This window comes from Motacilla alba, chromosome 11 (genome assembly GCF_015832195.1).
Source record: "Motacilla alba alba isolate MOTALB_02 chromosome 11, Motacilla_alba_V1.0_pri, whole genome shotgun sequence".
NCBI classification, from domain to species: Eukaryota; Metazoa; Chordata; class Aves; order Passeriformes; family Motacillidae; genus Motacilla; species Motacilla alba.
Window position 1 is genome coordinate 9140422 of NC_052026.1, and position 16472 is coordinate 9156893.

General features: G+C 37.4%; 1 long non-coding RNA gene across 3 annotated transcripts in view; it reads right to left on the reverse strand.

Annotated features, from left to right (window-relative positions):
• LOC119705397 overlaps positions 1-15136 on the reverse strand; it is a 90713-nt gene extending 75577 nt beyond the window's left edge. For 2 of the 3 annotated variants that reach the window (XR_005258220.1, XR_005258219.1), the window contains exons 1-2: positions 15024-15136; positions 8116-8210 (exon numbers count right to left, since the gene is read on the reverse strand). This is a non-coding gene — a long non-coding RNA (uncharacterized LOC119705397). Of the gene's footprint in view, positions 1-8115; positions 8211-13941; positions 14022-15023 lie in introns of all 3 variants that reach the window. The other variant, XR_005258221.1, reaches the window with a different exon arrangement.
• Between the last annotated feature and the right edge of the window lie 1336 nt (positions 15137-16472).

Sequence of the window (16472 nt, forward strand, 5' to 3'; positions counted from 1 at the left end):
GACTTTAAAAGTTTGCTGGTGAATTTATTTGATTATGTTGAAATCAGGTCTCTAACTAAACACTACTGTAATTTCTCAAATCTTAGAATACTTCGGTTAACTTGATAGCAAATCTTTGCATTCTACTGCCTAGAATGTCAATATCTACAGAAATACTCCAGAAATTAATACCCAGATGAAACTTCAGCAGACTGCAACCCCATATTTCCTTATGTGCTTTTTCCTTTGTCTCCAAATTCTGTTCAAGAATTTTTTTTTAGTCTTCTGTAAGGAATTTTGATTAAGTTCCATTAAGTGCCTAATTCCTCAGAAGGTGTATTTCTGAGTGGTTCCATTGATGTATGCCAATTACACCAGCTGACAAACAGCCACTGCATTACAAAAAAAATCCATATTTTTAATGACTCCCTTGCTGTCCTCCATGTCTGTGTGTATGTCATGACACACAGCTTCCCACCATCTGCACTTCTTCCTTTATATATCCACGCATTTGGTATTATAAATTGCCTGGCTGTGATGTATCTTGACATTTGACATAACAGCAGGGCTGGGGGGAGCGTAAGTGCGGATCATTAGATTATTGTTGAAGTATTCTCTCCTTCCCTCCCCTGCTCCCTGCGTTCCCTGGAGACACAGGTGTTAATAAAATCAAACAAAATGAAAATGGGTAAATTATTGCAAGCTATGAACACCTACATTGTGCCATGCCTCACTAGTTTCCAATACCACCTCATTCTTGAGACAACCAAAGAAAAAGATGCAATTTCATCCTGTAGACTGGGTGGTATAAGGAAAGGACAAAAGAGACAAGATATTGCAATCCAAAGGTCAGTGACCCACTCCCTTGTATAATTATAGCATTTCATTTATATCCTACCAATCTGTCTTTGGATGGCTGATAGTAAATTAAGTAGCTAAAAAAGAACAATTTTGAAAATTCCCTAATAACTAATAACTGAGCTCTAAACCTAGAGCATCATACAGGGAGATGAGCACAAGTATCAGCTTGGAATTTCTTTTCTAAAAAACAACTTTAGGAATACTCTAAGACTCAGATCTGACCTAGATCTGTGTCTCACTGCTTTACTTCAGGATTCTTGAAAACAGATTTAACATTTATTCTAAACACCTCAGAGATTTTGTAGAGCTTCAAGGGTCTGAGTCATCCTGGAGTGCAATACACATCCAGATGAATCTTGCAGGATGGATGCACTTTGTATCTCCCTAAAATGCAGGTGAACATTTTTGTGCTGCATTCCTCATTTCCCATGATCGAGCACAAAACTCTTCCCCTGCATTCTCCCAAGAAGGTTTCATGCCGTAACAAAATCTGAGTAAGAACATGAATGTTGATCATTTTGCAAATATTCATTAACAGTTTGTATCTAAATTTAACGGTGGCCCACCTTTAGTAGTTAGCAGAGACCAACACTTTACCAGCCTGCTAGCTATTGCAATTGGAACAGCACTGCACAGCTCTTCAGAGTCTCATCTACTGCACAACCAGAGGAACACAACAGAAAATAAATTCTAGGTCTGTAGACCTGATCAAAGAATCACTCAGTCTCTCTCCATTCAGTACATGCAGTGCCACCGTCTTATCAGGGTCACTCCCTCTGGCACAAAATGTTTCACACTTCAGTGCAAGGTGCTAAAATGCTGTAGATTATAGAATTTTATAAGAAACCAAAGGGGAAATAATTCTCTCTAAAGGGTTGGAGGAACAGAACAAATCAAATGCTTGCTGTGAAGAATACTAGAAATTCAACTATTAAGGCCAGATACTTCAGAGCACTCCAATCCCTACAACTTCTGGTAGCCAGTCCCAGGTCACACCCATTTCATTTACACACTAAACATTGACCAGAACTTGGAATTCAAGACTGCAGCTTTATAGAAACAAGCCAATGACCTTCCACTTGAAAAACTGTATTTATCTCAACCAGACCACAGTAATTAATATTTATGAGGATGAGTGAAAGAAGGATGCTCATAGCAAAAGGGGATTATGAAAACAGAAGAATGTGTGAGGATAACGATGGCACTGAACAATTGGCACCTAAGACACACATGCAGCAGGTCCATGAAGTGACAAAAGGAGAGACAACAGTCTATGCGTAGCTGCCTTCACACACAAGCATAGGAAAACTTTTTCTGTGCTTTGTTCCACAAGTAATCCAGGAAAAGTCTTGGTACTCGTACCAAATACATTTATTACCACTGATTTAATGGCTTTATTTGACTACACCCATATCTGAGACATCCCTGATCCCAGGCCAATCAAAGTAACAGTGCTGGGCACATGTCTGTTACAGGTTTAAATCTGCATGTGTTGCGTATTTCTGGATTTATATCTTACATGAATATGACCAATAAAAAGTGGACAGAAGTTGAGAGCTCCGGAAAGAACTTGTCAACAGCATTCTAAGGTGAAAAAAAAGAAGAAAAATAGGAGGTTTTGATCTGCAGAATGTGAAGTGTAACAATTAAAACAGAAGGGTAGATACTTTGAGCTCATTAAAATTTCTTTTGAAGATGAAAGTCATTAGATTTCAATGAGAACTTGGAGCAGAAGCCCACAGTGACATGAGAATATTTAACCTGTAGTCTACAATGCTTCCAGCAATTGAAAGTATGATAAATAATTGCTTGGCTGTAGTAACCACATAGAAGGAAAAAAAGGATTACCCTAATCAAACACAGTCAGTGTGGTGTTGCCTGTCTCTGTGCTCCACATTTCATTCTGAAAGTTTGCAGTTATAAAAACGGAAATCCTGAGTTCTTAAAGAGGAAATTGTAAAGGATTTATTTTCCTGCCACCTCCAAGAAAACTTTGATAATATTCAGGGTCAGCTCTTCAGCTGGCATGATCAGCAGAGCTCTGTGGAAACCAGTGGATCATTGCCAATTTATAACAGCTGAATGTCTGCTTTTACTACACGGACAACCTTATTTTAGATATTTTTTCCCATATCTCTAACTCTTTTGGTTTTTTTTTCTTCTCTTCAAATTAGGAACATTAATAGACAAATACATTTTTTGTTGTCAGGAATACCTGTCCTCCAACAAGATTCATATTTTTATGTGAGTTGCACCAGTGATTCTTACTCATATTTCAGTATCACCACAAGGCACAAGCCAGGACTGTAAAATCCTTTACCACACAGGTATTTTTTTTTGTTATATCTGTGCAAAAAGCCAAATACTACTGTAACAGAGGCCTAAAGAACAGATAATGGACCCTCCTGAAAAGGCAGGGTGAGCTTGTCTTAGACAGCAGTATCATGGGAAACAGTGCTTCTCAAAAGAAGCTATCTCGGAAGGAAAAATGAAAACATTTTATTCTGCATATATTGAAAAAAGCAGGTTTTTTCTTCTGTATGAAGAAAGTGCTCTAGGGAAAATAACTGATTTTGTGAAGCCTTTAGATTTTGACAATAATCTTCTTTGGGGCTCAGGGAATACATTTCTGACTGACTTGGGTTGCATAAACAGGCTTTTGTAAGTCTGCAGCCAAGAAATGTGATGGTAAGGGATGATTACCATGATGTCAATATCCATTTCTAAAGAGACAAAGGGAAAAACCCAGAAACATGCTCATCTACAACAAAAATATATAAATAAAGACCTAGATACTTTTAGCCAAAATAGCCCTTAAGAAAATTTCCCAAGAGATTAGAGCTCTAGGGCTGGAAGAAGAGTCACTGGGAAAGATGGCTTTTGGAAAGCAAAAGTTTTTTATTTAAATGAGAACGTAATGTTTGGAAAAGATCATGATGGATGACCTTCATAACTTCTCAGAGGATCCACCAACCACATAATTTCCTCATTTGACTGGTAATCAAAGAAACTAGTTACATTTCTTGCTCTGGTAAAACAATCTCGGAGTCTGCATTGTTCATATCTCAGGTGACTGCCTGGACCACCTAAGAGCTGCTGAGTTTGGGCATATCTGTGTAGATGCTCTTTTTTAGACCTTTCACAAAACATGTGATGAATATATCCATTTTTTCCCACAAATCATTTGCATGGGAAGGAGAACCCAAAAGTTAAGAATGAAAGAAACATCATCTGATATATACTCTGTTAATCATTGCTGACAGCTAAAAAACACTGTAACCATTCTGAAAAATCTGTTATCTGATTGGATCCTCAGATTTCAACTTGATAAGCACTAATACTAAGTTACATCTATTTTGTTGCGAAGGAGATCTTTTGCTATCACTTTTTGCTGGAAATCCCACCACTGGTGAAACTAAGAAAAGTTTGTTAAGGGCCTATTTCACCCTATCTGCTTCTGGCTTTTTAGCAATAAAAAAAAAAAAAAAAAAAGTTATTTTGTTACATGCAGCTGCTGAAAAAATGTGGGTGTACAAGATCTCGTGTGGCAATTGCTTCTGTGATTGTTCTACAGTAAAGAGCAGTAAAGAGCAGACCATGACAGTGGTCACTATGAAAACCTTTGCCACAGTCGCTGGAGTGGAGCAATGTGCTCTGCATTTGCAAGCACTGTTAAAAACATTTCCCCAGAATCTGGCAGAAAACTCCCTTTATAACTTCAAATAATTCAAGCAAATTGGACCCTTTCCTGAATGTATCCTGAGATAAGAATGTTTTCCAAATATTTGAGAAAGGAAAGGGGAAAAAAAGGTTAAAATAGAAGGGCAAACTTACATAGAATCCTCCCAGTACATCACTGAATAGCTCTCTGAACACTGTACATTTAAGATCCCTACCACAGAATAAAGATATTCCTTTGCTGCTTTGTTACTGCCTAGCCCTACAACCAGACTATGTAGGACTAAATCTGAAAACAGAATTCAGGCATGCTGTAGCATTCTTTGTTTAGAAAATCCATTGCCCTTGTAGTATTCATAATCCTATCATGTTAAATTTAGCTGGTCAAATTCTGCCCTTACTTGTACTTCATATCTGTCAACTTAGGATGTACAGGGCATATATCAAGGCAGCATTTAGCTCAGAATAGTTGAGAGATTTGATATTTGAAATACATTTTATCTTTCAAAAGCCATATTTTTCCAATAATAAATGCAGAAACAAGTATCCCCAAGGTCATGCAATCCGCGTTCTTTCCCACTCAGCTAAAGATGGTATTAAGAAGCAAAAATGAGAGAAATATTGTCATTTGGTTATGTAGCGTGGCGTGCCTGATGTCATCCTTCTGACTCTTGGGACACTTTGTTTAATAAGAAAATCAGCTGGAGCACAGGAGCTGTGGGGAAGCTCCAGGCTGAGGGTCTGGCAGAGTGAATGCTGGCTGTGCATTTGCCCACACTGTGAAGTAGATATATAGATATAGAAGAAATTCCAACCATTCAGGTTGAAATTCTCCAAAATGTCATTCCAAAATTTTCAGCAGCACTGCAAAAAATTTCAGAAACAAAGAGGTGGGAACAACAAAACTAGCTAAACTCATTTTTTTTGATCTCATTGCTTGTAACTAAATGCTTTTTTTTTTTTTTTTTTTTTGATGTGGGGGGGAAATTGCTTTTTAAAAATTTATTTAGCACCAAAACAGAACCTGTGAAGCACTGTCACTCCTTTTCATTACTAGAAACAACTTCATTTTTTGAAGTCCTAGAAAATCTAGACAGATTTCCTTTACAGATATTTTAGGTTAAATAGGTAGCTGCATATCTATTTAATCACAGACACTTGCACACTTGAACTTGCTCTGAGCTTGTCTGATGAATTATCTCTGATTAATTTTCTTTGTTTTACACAAAGACATTGTCTCCCATCAAATAAAGCAACCAAATAGATGTTTGAGGCCAACACAGTCCTTCCCATATACAAGATTAGGGATATTACAGCCTTGTCTTCTGAAGCTGTTCAACACCTCAGTTTTACCAGCATTAGTTTGCAACAGCATCAGTTGCAACACTAAGGTTCAAATTTTAAAATGAAATTTCAGAGATAAAAGCATTAAGATAGTTCTATCAGCTATAAGACTGGAATGTGCATACCTGCAGCATTATTTACAGTGTCACATTCAAAGAGGCCACTAGAAAATATCACTTGATGTATTCAATGGCTTGTTTCCCAACCTGAGTCCCACAAGAACCCCAACCAAAAATTATCAGTGCTATTTTTTCCATATTGTACTTTTCCAATTAGAAAACAATTTCTAATTGTTTATAATCCTTTATAGAAGCCCTTTTAATTCAGCTACCCAGTATAATACAGTATGCATAATATTTTGCAAGACACAGTTTCTGCAACTGCCTTTACACCTTCAGGCTTTGTGACTTGACGCCATAATGGTCTTGATTTATTACAAGATAAACCTTTTCCAATGCTTTTTCCTTTAAATAGTGAACTGTAAATAACTTATCCAATATGAGAAATGCTAAGTAGCTACTTTGAAATTCTAATGGAGATTGTCTACAGTTACATCATCCACTGCAGAATCCTTAATATGTGACCTGTATATATGGGAACATACAGGACAGAAACCTGACATGTACACATTTCTGTGTGGGGCTGTTGAGACACAAAAATTTGGGTGGGGTGCAGCTAGCGTATTCCAAAACAGAAGGAGGTATTTTGTTGCTGTATTTTTGTCTTATAGATTTGAATATTCAGTGGCATAACATTGCTGTTAAATATAATTCAACCAATATTTTCTGTCCTTTTTCTTTAACTATTTCATTTTTGTGGTTCAGCTGGCCCAAGCTTCCCAACTGTCAAATCATCACTGAAGAAACCTTCCTGCAAAGTTTAACTCCAGTTAGCCATTCTTTTCTGTCAGTAACAGCTTTTTCTGCCTGTGCTTCCACACTGTCATGTGAATGTCATGGCATACCTTGATGTCAGCATCAGGATGGAGCAAGGACTGGCTGGGCCATGCACCATAATCCTTGTGTTTGGAGTTCTGGCTCTGACCATATTAAACCCAAGTCCTAGGTTAACAAGCCTTCCTAATTACTCTTCTGCTCTCACTCCCCTGCAGGCACCATCTCTAACACATTCTGCCACCAAGCAAGCTCTGCTCCACCAGACCTATGATCAATGCCTGTAGAGCTCAGAAGATCTTTTCTCCCTGACAGCCTTCACCAAATCACTTTTCCAGGCTTGCCATTCTTCAGAACACTGTCAGGTTTTGTTACCACCAACCCACTATTTCCAGAACACAGTTAAGTGCTTACCACTTAAAACTTTAAACACTAATTGCTTAGTAATGAAAACTTGAATTGATTAGAGAGTAAACTTCTGCTAAGTGACTGGCAGAATTCCAGCTCCAGTTCATAATAATCAAAATTCACTAAAATAGCATTTTTAAATGCCTTTTGTTTGAAAACCATTCTATACCCAGGTGTGTGAAGATCTAGATGCAAGGTAGTCATTTTAATTGTTTCTAGGACTGAGTCAAAAAAATGTTTCTGAATTAACAATTGCTAATTTGGAGTTGAATAAAATCTCTGTGTTCATCTTAAAAATGTCTACGTTATTAAAAATCACATTTCTCCTTTCTTTACTTCACCTGCTTGTGTTGTCAGGTACCTCAATCTCTCTTAGAAATGTATGCCTTAAGAGAAAGAGACTAAGCTTCCTCCTAACCTGGTGTTCAGGATAGAGATGCTCTTCCATGCTTTTCCATTGTCATTTTGATAGAATTCACTATTGATTGCCAAAGCTACTGTGTAACCTGAGGAACTTCCCCCACCTTCTAAAACAGCATTCTGAATTTTCAGGACTTAGAGAAAATACTGCAGCTAATTCCCTGTATATTCTGCTTGTTTACTGTGGGTGCTGATGGAGCTGGGCAGGGATGTTTAACGCAATATTACTTGTGAGACACTGGGTTACATTGGATAATGAAAAGGAAATAAATACAAACTGAATTCTTAGCATACTATTAACTATTCATGGCATTGGACTGGATTCCTCTTCCTAGTTTTTAGAAATTGCAGAAGAATCATCCTGAAAACATGCAAAGCACCAGTGCTACTCCTTAGCATCTCTTAATTGTATTTGGTCCATGCTCAAAATCCCAACCCATTTCTTAAAGATCTCTTTCATGTCCCAAGAGCTTTGCAGAGATTTTGGACAGTGTTCCCAAACACAGACCAAGATAGTTTCTTTTGCTTTTACCTTCAGGGCCACAATATGAGAAGCTTCTGGCACTCTGATGTTCTGTCACTTTTTAATGCAAACTCTGGAAGTTCACGGACACAATGCTGCACAATCTGAGGAAGATAAATCACAGTTACTTCAAGCCAGTTGACAGCAGTTTAAGCAGCTGCAATCATCAACCACCAAGGGAGTTTCTTCTTTTATCTTACTAAATGCAAAAGTATACCAGGAGCTGCTAATATCACTGGACTATCAGGAGTCCTGCTTTTACATAAATATCAGCAAGCAGTAAGTAAATTCTGTTGACAAAATGTAATAAAACAAAGACGGTTTCAAATATGACCATTCCCTGATGCATTCTGTAGCCCCCTCTTACTCACTTATTGCATGCTGCTGAGATTATAAGGTTTGCTTTTATCTGTCAGAAATCAATATTTCAAACATCGGATAAAAGAGGAAATTGAACTGGGAATAGGCTGAAGTGCTGTAAAAACTACAAAGCACAATTATCAAAAAGCACTTAAAGTACTTAATAGGACACACATATAAAAATGCTCAAATTAATGTCAGGGAACTATAATGAGAACTTTTTCTATGCTTTTTGATCCAAATGCAATGCAATTCGAGTGCAGCCTGGTCAGTCAATACAGTTTTCAATTTATATGAAACCCTAAGGATTTCTAGCAATCCATTTGCTAGAACTGAACCATTACATATGATTGGTTAATATTTCAATTTATTGAAAATACATTATTTTGTGTAAAGTGTTTAAGTTGTTGAGGTTTAATCATTATAAACAGTTATGATAAAAATAGATCTTTGGGTAAACAAAGACCTTACAGTCAAGCTTTTAATAAATACTAGTATAACTAGAAAATTGGATTTTAAGAGGAATAGACGTAAGGAAAAACTGCAGATATGGGGTCACAAGATGAGAGGAAATTGTTGCATAGAATGGATCTTTATCAGCACACATTAAGCTGAGAAGGGACTTTGTAAAGCATTGGAAACCAGGGTTATTTTATGCAAAAAAACTTCCTCACTATTAACTTTAGTACTTTCCCCTTGGATTTATGCATTCATTTATCATCTTTAATACTACTGAGCTGGAGGCCTTTACAAAACTATGCTAGATCAGAAGTCACTGCAAATGAAAGTGCACATGTGTGTATAACACACCAGCACCCATGGAAAACAGATTGAGTGACTTCAGAAAATTTGATATGAAACACAAAGAGCTGCAGCACTCAGAGGAGTTACAGCCATGATTTGAGCAAACAAGATGCACATTAATTAAATGGCTGTATCCAACTGCAGCACTCTTTCCTAACCTACACTCCACAAGGAACAACAAGAGACTCTTGGGACTCTTTCTTTGTGGATAGTCATTCTTAACACTTACACTTCATGTTTATACTATAACTATGACATTTCTTTCATATGAGGGAACCTTTATTCCACCACAATTAAAATGTGCCTCTGACTGGAACTGTACCCAGCTCTCTGAACTCTGGATCAGACTGTGGTTTCCACTAACAGACAGTTTGTTCCATAAGTGAATCACCTTCCCACCACCTTTCCTCATCAGTTTTGAGCCTAATACAGTACAACCTCTTAGTTAATATCCCTACTTTTTTAAGTCTAATCTGAATCTTTGCTACTATAATTGGAATCCTACTTGGTCTATTTTATGTGATGAAGAAGAGGTTATAGTATTCCATTTTGCCAGAAATTTGACTATGTAGGCACAATCATCACACAGCATCTTTCCAGCACACAGGTTCTGTGAGTAGTACAGTTGGGCTCTGATCTAGACAGTTAAGGACTGATGCAATTCACCAAGTTAAACTGCACAATACACAGCCAAAATGTCTCTTCTAATAATTCTGGTGTTGTGTATGTTAAGCAAAATGTAACATGATTTAATTGAGGGAACTCACAAAGACATCCCCTGAAACAGTTTTCACATTTGGATACAACTTTGACAAAGCTAAAAATAAATAGATTGCTTCAGCTGCATACTGTATTCACTTGAATGGTGTCTTGAGTTTTCAGATGTCCTGAAATAACAGACTGGTTTTCTGAATCAACAGAATCATCATAAAGCATACAGACTTTTCCAAATAGTACATTTTTTAAAAAAAAACAAGTGATAAAAATAGGGTTTTTTTTCTCCAAGGAGAAAACATGCTATGATCTGGTAAGGCAGTAGTTATGGGAGTCATAATTGCATAATGCACTTCACAGAAGCTTATTTTATTGCATCTTATTGTATTTTTTCCTTCAATTATTAAATTCAGAGACTTAACCTCAAAAGAAAATGCGCTTGTCTTTACATACACTTGAATTGTTACTGCCATTTAAAACTTATCAATGTTTTCTTTAGTACCATAATAGCTTATTTGCAAAGCACCTCTCTAAGAGATATTTACACGATGTTCTGGAAGTAAACATGTTTCACACTCTAAGAAAAATCCCCAACAAAGACAAAGAGGGCTTCATTCTCATCTCAAAGTTCAGCACAACTAAAGTGACCTAAAAAGCTGAAAAAATTGTGCACAAAGGGAGTTGCTACTAGATTATACCCCTCCATTAACAAATAATACAAGGAAAAACTATGCCTTCTACACAACCCCTATATCTCTAGAGAAGTCCAGGAAATTAATTTTCAAAGGCACTGCATACAAATATATGCTTTCATTAATGTTAACAGGAAAGCAAACAGTTAAAATCTTACTATTAACCTGTGTTTAAATACGCATTTCTTAGAAATAATATACCACTCCTGGCTTGGACCTTCAACTGCGTAAAATTCAGAGGACAGCAAGGCGTCACTGAGGGTGGAAAGCCCAAGCTACTTCAGTCAAGTCAGAAATGCTCTCAGAGTGCAGGAATGATCACACCACTTTCCTCTAGGAATATAGGGGAGATTTTTAAATTAGCCTCCATAGACTCCTCCAAAAAGAGGTCAAAGAAACCAAGGTAAATAATGTGAGTACCCCAAATGTCTCAAGATCTGCAGTTATTTAACAAGGAGAAGTTAGAAGGAAGGAAATTTTGCACAAAACTCACAAGCAAGCTTTTTCTCAGTTAAAAATATAAACATCTACTGCTTTAATTAGCAGATAACCCCCAGTTCAAGCTAAACCTGTATTTAAAGACATCAAACCCATTGATTCCAGTAGAGTAGCAAGATTATTACTATGATGAAAGTTATAAAACCAAAGCTAATAAGGGACCAAGCTTTGCCAAAGGGAAGAACCAGAATTATAATTGAAAGCATTGGACAAAGGGACTTCCACAAAGTAATGCAATGGCCTATGCCAAAGCAGCCATGTTACATATAATATTATTTCCTACACAAATTTTAAATTGTATTTTTCAGTACATTTGTATCTGTGAACTTGGAATCTATTAATTTTATCATCTGTAATGCATAGTCAATATTTTACATTTGCAATCTAGAAAATTTAATGGGGTGGGGCAGAATAAATTTGTGTTTTATCAGTTTATTGTATCTAACTGCTAACGATATGTGATAGCTGTCATACACCGCAAGTACTCTTACATTACAGAAATCAGTTAATTCCCTGATTTCCTTTTATTAATCAAGATTATCTTTCCAGCTGCTCTTTAATTAAATATTTTGTTAAGAATCATTAAGAAATTATATAAACTCCTCATAGTTCTCATTGCTAATCATAAGCATTTCATTCCACTGTCTATAAATCTGAAATTTGCCTTCCAGTTTTAGTACAAAGCCTTTTTAGAACAGGCATTGGGAAAAAAAAAACCACAAAAAAAATCAAAAAACAAGTCATCCAACAAAACCTCCTTAATTTCCAAAAGAGAATTTCCTAATTAAATTAATATAAAATAATCAAGAATTTATTTAGAAGGTTAAAATTGTGTGATTGAAAAATGAATAGTAAGATTTTTCCATTCCTCTTCGTTTGAGATAAAATAAAGGCAGCTCAAATTATAGATTATTCCCTCTCTTTAAAAAAGGTAGAAGGTGGTGAGACAGCGTTGGGTAGATGCACAGTAGTAATGGATTATGGAGATTTTTGTCTCCTGGGTCACTGTTATGAATCTGATCCAAGACAGCAATGATGAAATGTCAGTGCCATTTTATGGCTTTTAGCATGAAATCCTGACCCTGTGAGGTGAATGGCAAAACATAGTAGTGCCAGGATTTTCACCTTTTGAATCTCTAAGATGCAAGAAGAATTAAGGTCTGACTCAGCATCCATCGACTTTAATGGGAGTTACACTAAGTTCAAGGTGCAGGTTTTTATAAGCCCTTAGGTGATGCTTTGCTCATGCTTTAATAAGAGCTGGATCATTCAGATGACTCAAACACTTAAAACTGCAGCATTAAAACGATAAACTTTTATCTTTAAAGTTAAGTGTTCTAATGACTCTCATCCCCTTGCTCCACTGTCTGGATCACTCTCCTCTGTGAGGCTGAGCACTGGATAAGGGCTTCTTTCACCACACATATTGCCTTATCCTGCTTCTGTCTCTAAAAGCAAAATCCTTGTCCCATGTGATACAAGGTCCAAAACCTCTCAGACCACTATGTTTGTGGCCCTCGAAGAATCTGGCCCAGACTGTGTCTTCTGCTCTGCATCCTGTCTGGTCAACTTACAGTCAATTCCCAGAATATCACTTCTACAAAACGTGAGATCTCTGGAGTAGAGAAATAGTAAACTTTACATCACAATGATTAAATTAACAAAGCCGCAGAAATCATCAAACATGCTTTTTTGGAGTGATTAATTCAAAGAAAACCCTAATCAATTTCCTGAAAGCAGGCTTGTTATTTTATTTTATTCCATTTGCTTTGATAGTGGGTGCTTTGTAGAAAGGACATTTCCAGCCATTTTAAACCAGTGGCTGCTGGAACCTAACTCTTAAGTCTTGCCACTTTGCAGGTTTGAAGATGTTTGATCCTGAAAAGGAAATAAGAATAGAATCCAACTGAGCTGTCAAATTTTAAGTGTTTATCCAAAATGAAAACAAATTTCCAAAATGAAATTATTTTATCATTCCCTCCAAAAATACTAAGGTACACAAACATAAAAATTATGTCTTGCTGTAACATATGCTTTCCAGACATATTTCACTTGCAGCTCAGGCGTGTGCTCCTAAAAGTATTTAGCTATGCTGAAAACCACCCAGGAATTAAACTGGATGAAAGCATACTGAGGAAGTTGTTGGAGGTTTAATTACCTTTTCTTTTTTTTTTCTCTTTAGTGGGAGTTCTGAATTCTGGAGGAGTAAAACTCCAGTCTCTACTGTATTGAAATGATATTTTTTTAGCACTCCAATCATTGTCTCTACTTGACTAAGACATTTCTGTGCTAAAGCAGGTGCATTTACTTTTCAAGTATTATTTTACTAATCAATTGAAAAATTACCTCCATGAATGACAGAAGTGCAGACCTTTGGAGTATTTCATTAAAAGGAGCAAACATTAATTACAAATCCAGCCCAACCTTTGCAGACATAAATTATGGGACAGATCTATTTTCTCCATGCTTAATTGCAAGCAGTGACTAGCTCTTTAAATTATTATCTTCAAGGCATGAATGAAATTAGAATGGATTTGGTGATATTCTCAAGCTTATTTGTATCTAAATAACTTGGCCATATACTGTCTGGAGATACAAGGAAAATTAGGGGAAGCACCTTTGAGCCTTTCAACAGTGCTAGCTTACTGTGAAAAAAATTGGGAATTGCAAAATGGAATTAGAGTCTTAAAACCTTTGCAGACTGGGAGGTCTAGATGCAGGCTTAACAATGGGATAGTTGATAATGTCCAAGTATTTTTCTCCTTACCTAAATTCTCAAAAATTTAGATGTTTTTAATTTTCTGAAGCACTCACATTTCAGGCAGAATATTCCAGGCAACATCTTTCCTGAAAGGTAATATTTTCAGTTCAAGAAAAATAAGTACTTTCCCAGTGAAGTATAGCCCCCTTCCTACAGAATTAAGAAGCCTGAAAATTCTGATTTTGCAATAGGCACAGAGCTGACATGTTTGTGATCATACAAAAATCTGGGAGGAAAATAGATGAATTGATTGGTCCACTGAAACATAAACAAAAGGTACAGTTTGCTGTGATGAAGAGTGAGAAAATGTATATAATGATTTAGATATTGCATTGGAAATAGGAAGGCCTCTATAAAAACATTGGTTTTTATATAGTACAGTGGCTGTGAACAAATGAGTCTCACAAGACTCCGTGGGTACTGCCTGACCCTTGTTTTTACTACCCCTCTACCACAAAAGTTAATAATTTGGCATTGCACATTTTAAAAAAAAATAGATAATTACTTGCTTGGAGTCCAATTTACTTGTGTCATGATACAGTAAATACCAAGCTGAATTCTCACAGAGTTAATCATTAACCTGAGAGAGGGCATTTGCTTAAAATGCATTCCTTCAACTTTGACGTTTCGTGAACACACTGGTAGATATTTCAACAGCAATTTCAAGTATGCTGAAGATGTAAATAAGTTCAAGTCCCCCCAAAAGCCAAACTCTTTCCACCTTATAACTTTTGGATATAAAGTTACCCTCCATCTCTGCTGCAGGAACAGCCTCTGACAGCAGAATAACAGCAGCTCTGCAGAGCTGGATGGTTACAGAGGAAGTCCAGTTCAGATTCAGAGGGCTTGTTTGTGCAAGACACCCTGCAAAGAGCAGGGCAGGGTAGCCATAAAAGGAACATTCCTCCGATGATTCCTCTGATGGTACTGATTTTTTTTAAATTTTCTACTTTGGCAGACTTCTCAGGCCCATAGCAAAATGTCTCTAGTACTGAATTGAAGATTCTGTAAAAAAATTAGAGGTTTTTTTGAAAAAAAAAATATTCTGCTGAAAAAATCGAGATTGGTTCCAAAAATTTGGAAAATACCTGGTCCAGCAGGGAGAAGACTTCATGGGCTTCTTCATTTTAAGTATCTTGCTTAGTAGAGGAAAGAGTGAGAAAACCTATTTCCTAGAATTTTGGAAGTATTTATGTTCCCTTTCTTCTCCATGGTATTTCATTTAATTTAAAAGTGAGGAGTTAAAGATTGATCTGGAGCTTGGGAAAAGCATTCAAGCAGAGGACCACGGGGGACAGAGTGAACCCTTTACCCACATTGCTTGAGAAAGGCACTGCTTTGCAATATACTCCTGGGAATGATAATATCATAGGTAACCTATTTGCTCTGGAATGTAAACCAGAGCACCACACTTAAACCACCTGCACCTACAATGAAGGTAAAGATATTATGAGGATCTTCCCACTTACACAGGCCTTAGTAGAATGTATGATTTTTCAGAGATCTGGGCAAATTCCTCAGTTTTGATAGTATATCAGTCTATTCATTGATCATGTCCTTTATATTTCTTTAGAAAGAAAAACACCACTAGCAATTACTGGCTTTAACACCTTGCTCATATATATAGCTTCTCATATAATGAAGAAACACCTTAAGCACAGTGTGAAAATAGCACGAATTCAATTTATAAAATGTAAATATGTTGGAGCAGAGAAAGTACTAAATTAGTTAAATGGGAGTTTTAAAAATGAAGACACTTTCTTCATCCAGGCTTATGGAAAACAAAGAGAGCTGGTAGAATATGTACTTTTAACCAACAGAAACTTTTTTCCCTCTGAATACAGAATTGCAGATCGAACTTTGCTTCAAGTTGCAAAAATTGTGAACGAAAATATTGAGGAATCATGATTTTTAACTAAATATTATCCACTGCTGTATTAATTCATGTGTTAAAGTCTAAATGTAGGCAGCTGCTTAGTCAGACATTGCTGTGCACTGAAACAACCTGCATTAATTACAGCTGAGCCAGGGTGTGCGCAGGGACTGTCAGAGCCCAGGTCACAGAGCAGCCCCTCAGCCATGGAGGTTCCAGCCCTTCCAGCCAGGGCTGCAGCACCTCACAGGGGGCTGGCCCTCACTACAGGGTGCCAGCCACAGCGTGTGACAAAGGGACAGCCACAGAGTAGCTCAAGTGCAGCTCCTCCATCAGGACTGCAGCATAAGCCCATTTGACTGCAGGAGCCAAGAGCGGGCCCAGAGCCTGGTGCAGACACGGGAACAGGCCCAGAGCCTGGTGCAGACCCAGGAACAGGCCCAGAGCCTGGTGCAGACCCAGGAGGGGCCCAGAGCCTGGTGCAGACACAGGAACAGGCTCAGAGCCTGGTGCAGACACAGGAACAGGCTCAGAGCCTGGTGCAGACACAGGAACAGGCCCAGAGCCTGGTGCAGACCCAGGAACAGGCCCAGAGCCTGGTGCAGACACAGGAACAGGCTCAGAGCCTGGTGCAGACACAGGAACAGGCCCAGAGCCTGGTGCA